We start from the raw sequence: 5148 nt of genomic DNA, 5'->3' as shown, positions 1-5148 counted from the left end.
CCGAAGTTACAACAAGTGTTTTATAACCTTAAACTCTATCAAAATTTAAATCTACTTGGATATTAAATATAAATCTATAAATATATACATACTCTATCAAATACTTAGCCTCATAATATATCAGATTAAAGATTTCTCTAATACAACTCAATAATTTTAGACTGTGTCAACTTACACTTATAACACATGAAATATAAACCACACAATCCCCGGAGCCCACTCATAAAATATAAGGTGCAACACCCTTGAATATAACTGACTCTTCTAGGAACCCCAAGGCCCAAGCTATTCTGGAGCCTTGGCTGCATTCCTGTGGCCAGGGCCTGGGTCCACTCCTGGACCCTCCATGCAGTGCCGCCTGCACTGAGTCTTCCTAGCATTGTGCCATGAGTTGGAGACTCCAGCCGCCATATATGGCTCCAGGGCCTCAGTCCACTCCTGGACCCTCGGTGCAGGGCTGCCTGCACCAAGTCTTCCTGGCCTCATGCCAAGGGTTGGAGACCCGAACCACCTCAGCTGCCTCATATAGCTCCAGGGCCTCAGTCCCACTTGGACTGTGCCATGAACTGTCCATGAACTGAGATCCTATTCACTTACCAGGGGTTGGGAACCCAAGCTGCCTCGTGCAGCTCCCAGGGTCCTAGTCCCTCTTGGACCCACCATGCAGCACTGCCTGCACTGAGCCTCTGACCTCATGCCAGGGGTTGTGGACCCAAGCTGCCTCATGTGGTTCCTAGAGTCCCCACTTCATGCACCCCTTGTGCACCATGCCTCTGGCCACAGGCCAGGGGTGCAGACCCAAGCTGCCTCATACAGCTCCCAGGGTCTGACTCCATGCACCGAACTGTGCACTGCCATCGCGCTTCTCAGTGGCACAGCTGTGGGCTACACCTCTCCCTGCTCCCATCAGGTGAAGAGGTCTTCAGGCTCTTCAGGGATACTGCTCTGCCCTGCTGGGAAGTTCTCCCCAGCTCCTCTCAGTCCTGCTGCCTTCTTTGTCCCTTGACACAGTGTGTCCATGTGGCAGGCACACTGTTCTTTTATATATTTCAGAGGCTCTGCCCCTGGATTGCAAGGGGACCAATCAGGGTGAGGGAAAGTATAGTCCTCACCCAGGTCCAGGCTCTTCACCTCACCCCAAGCAGGGGTGGGGTAGCCTCTCCTCCACCACCACCTGATTGGTGGGAATGTCCCACCAATGGCTCAAAGACCTTTTGAGCCAGCAAGCCGGGCTGCTACCAGCATGCCCACCACATACTATATCTGTTAACATTGGTGACACATAAGAGGTGCACATGGGTTCATGTGTACCCTCTGAGATTGACAATGCACCCCCTAACACTGACCACCGCCAACGGTGTGGGTGGCATCTACAGGCGGTCACTGACTGCCAGTTGGTACTCGCCACCTCCCCACTCCCCGCTCCCCGCTGCCAACACCACTGCTGCCACCTGTGGGCAGTCCCCACTCACCCTGCCCTCACCGACATCAGTGTGGCCATCTGCAGATGATCCCTATTCACAACTGCTACACCCCCGCCGCTGCCATGAGGCGTTCATGTCTGTTAACATGTACCACTGACAGATTGTCTGCGTACCACTGGTGATATCCGTACCACAGATTGGAAACCACTGACATAGGGCAAAGATTGCTGCAACTCCCCTAACTAACATCCCAAAGAGCCAAAGCTAGCTAGAACATATTGGTCAGGCAGATTATGATCCAACCTGACCTGTACCAGTGTCTGGCCAGGGGATTTGAGTTGCCAGCCATTAGCAGTTGACCAGTGCATTTTGTCTCTCCCCACAAGTCCCCAGGGGGCCCCAGTGACTCCCAGCCAAGGCAGGCAGTTAAGCCAAGCAAAAAATAGCCTCCATGAAAACCCTGTTGGTTGCCTCCCTCCATGAGCCTCAAACCCAGCTTGGCAGAGGAGAGACAACACAGTAAAGCAACGCTTGGAAGACATCTTTTGATGTTTATCCCAAGGGGTCCCATGACACTGCAGTGTGCATTAAACTCCATTAAAAGCCAAGGCACCACCTTATGACCACATAGCTTTGCTTATAAGATAAAGTGACAGTGGCACTTTTACATTGTTCTTGGGTTGGAGAGGAAAAGGCTCCTTGGAGAGTGGAAGAAGCTGGAGGACAAGGAAAGGGAGCTGCCCACTGAGTGCAGCCAGCCATTTTCCTTTCTCAGGCTGTTTGGCAGGGTGCCTGGCCCCACCCCCTGAGTCCCAGAGAGCCCCCAGACCCTGCTGGGCTCTGGCAAGCCCTACTATCTAAGTCACCAGGCAGCCTTGTCAATTTTAATGAACCACGGTTACCTGTGATTGGTTGAAATTTTTCCATGGCCACTCCAGACAGCATGAAGGCAGGCTGGCCAGGTCATGGGGCATGGACCACTCTGGGTGGGGGCACCTGGGGGTTGGTGGGGAATACAGTGGTGGGGCCAAATTGGGCTCTCCCACCTCGAGCTACTCAGCAGAGCAGCCTGGGGACTGCAGTTGTGGCTTTTCCCTCCCCCACAAAAGCCCTAGCAAATAAGAGCGCTTTTCCCTGCCAGCACTAAGACTGTCCAAGCAGGTGGTCAGTGCCCACCTACCCCTGCCACAAGCCCCAGGGAGTCAGGGAGAAGCTGAGACATGGGTGACCCCAGAGAGCCCCCAGACCTGGCCTGGCTCCAGCAAGATCAGCGCTCTGAGCCAGCAGGCGGCCTTATCAATTTTGATGACATATGGTTACCCACAATTAACTCAAATTTTTCCACGGCTGTTCCAAGCAGCATGGAGGTGGGCCAGCCAGGTTACAAACTGGTCCATGAAGGGGTGCTGATGGTTGGAAGTAACAAGGTCAGGGTCCAGGTTGGGTCTCCATAAGCTGGGAATTCCTTCCTGGGCCAGAGGCAGTAGCTCCCCGAAAAGTTCCTTCCCTCACTGCTCCCACCTCCCAGCCACCCCAGGAAGCACAACCAGAACCCCCACATCCCAATCCCAAATCCCAGTTTATTAGAACATGAGACCTTCTTTAATTTACTTCCTCTTAATTTCTTTTTAAGTTCTTTTTTCTTATTCTTTTTTTTTCTTTCTGTAGCTGACTTTCTTCATTTCACCACCCTTCCCCAACCCTCATTTCCTTTCCACCTCCCATTTCATTACCCACCCCCATTCCACTACCTCTCCACCTCCCAGTTTCATGTTCACTCCCTGGCCTTCAACCCATTTATCTAAAATACCTACAGTAGGGATAGAAGCCTATCCTGGCTCACCAGCCCTCTGGTAATAACTCATAGCAATGGCTCCTAGTCTGGCACCTATGGCTGAGATTTGCAAAAAGGGGTAGATAGGCATGTTACAAAGTTGTCATAAAAGATTTGGAACCCTCTAAATCCCATTCATTTTAATGGAAGTTGGCCTTTTGATTCAGCTTTGAAAATCTCAGCCCAAGGTGCCAACCAAATAAATCAAAATTTATTTTGCATTTCTATGCAGTGCATCTATGTGGGGCTCTCCAAGCATTTTACAAACATTAAATGAGCCTCAGGACATCCCTGCTTTTCTGAAGAAATGTGGTGGTGAGGACATTCTGGTAACGTCTCTCACTCTCTGTGTGTGATCTGCTTCGACTGTCCTTGGACCACCCTCACTGCCTCATTTCCTGTTCAGAGCAGGTAAAAGTGTAAGTGAAAGGGCTTATTTTTTGGCAGCAGGTTTGAGTGGCTTGAAGCTAGTGAAGATGTACTCACAATTAGCCACTGACCAGAGTGGGAACATAGTTGTCCTCACTTATTAATGTGGCCCCAAGGCCCTGCAATGTCTCTGCCTACATGTTGCTTTCATGTCCTCTTGCTTTCCAAAATCTCATGAGAGTAGAGGATTCCCATCATGCCTACTGGACTGCTGTCACCGGACAGCTGTCCTGGTTCTAAGGTTGTGCTTCTGACTCTTCCGTGGCGTGACCAGAGTGGGAACATAGTTGTCCTCACTTATTAATGTGGCCCCAAGGCCCTGCAATGTCTCTGCCTACATGTTGCTTTCATGTCCTCTTGCTTTCCAAAATCTCATGAGAGTAGAGGATTCCCATCATGCCTACTGGACTGCTGTCACCGGACAGCTGTCCTGGTTCTAAGGTTGTGCTTCTGACTCTTCCGTGGCGTCTTTTAGGGTGCACACTTAGAACTCCGGCTTTTCCTTCCGGCCCATTTTGCTGAATTGTGATTATTCCCACAGGGCATGAATTTAATTCAGTGGCTATGATTCTGCTTTCTCATACAGAGGCAATGACTCTCACAAAGTATGGCATATTTTAGTAGGATAAAAACATTTTGAAGGTCACACAGAAAGCAAAAAGCATTTTTTACTCACATGAGCGTACCAGGTATCAACCACTTGCTACTTGGATTCCTGGCAGGTACAGACACAAATTTATTAGCACGTTGTTCCAGAGTGAGTCTCTGTGCCGTAGCCTACATCAAGTCTCAGATCTAGGGAGCCTGACCCCTCCCCAGCCATAGGCTGGTCACGTTATACCAATCTGCTGGCCAGTGCAGACCCAGATGGGCCCCTCCCATTCTCAGATCTAGGGACCCGGCCCCCCCCCCAGCCATAGGCTGGTCACGTTATACCAATCTGCTGGCCAGTGCAGACCCAGATGGGCCCCTCCCATCCCCAGAAGCATGTAAGAAGCCAGCCTAAGCTCCATGCCACTTTTCGTGGCCAGTGCTGATCCAGCTGGGTCCATCCCATCTGGAGCAGCATGCGGCTGAAGTCAGCTTCTCATGAGCTGCTGGGGACGGGAGGAGCCCGGCCAGGTCTGCACCAGCCAGCAGAAGTGGCGGTGGAGCTGTGTGCCGCTCAGGACTGACCAGTGCATGAAGGGGAAAAATGCAGCTGAGCCCCTGCTTCTCCAGCCGGGCTCGTCCCATCCTAAGCGGCACATGGCTCCGCCGCCACTTCTGCTGGCTGGTGCAGACCCGGCCGGGCTTCTCCCATCCCCAGCAGCCTGTGGGAAGCCAACTTCAGTTGCATGCCACTTTTCCTGGCCAGTGCTGACCCAGCTGGATCCATCCCATCCAGAGCAGCATGTGGCTAAAGCCAGCTTCCCACCTGCTGCTGGGGATGGGATGAGCCCAGCTGGGATGGCAAGGGGA

This window comes from Alligator sinensis, unplaced genomic scaffold (genome assembly GCF_000455745.1).
Source record: "Alligator sinensis unplaced genomic scaffold, ASM45574v1 scaffold706_1, whole genome shotgun sequence".
Lineage (NCBI taxonomy): Eukaryota > Metazoa > Chordata > Crocodylia > Alligatoridae > Alligator > Alligator sinensis.
The sequence above is the reverse complement of the archived record's forward strand: the minus strand, read 5'-3'. Positions refer to the sequence as shown.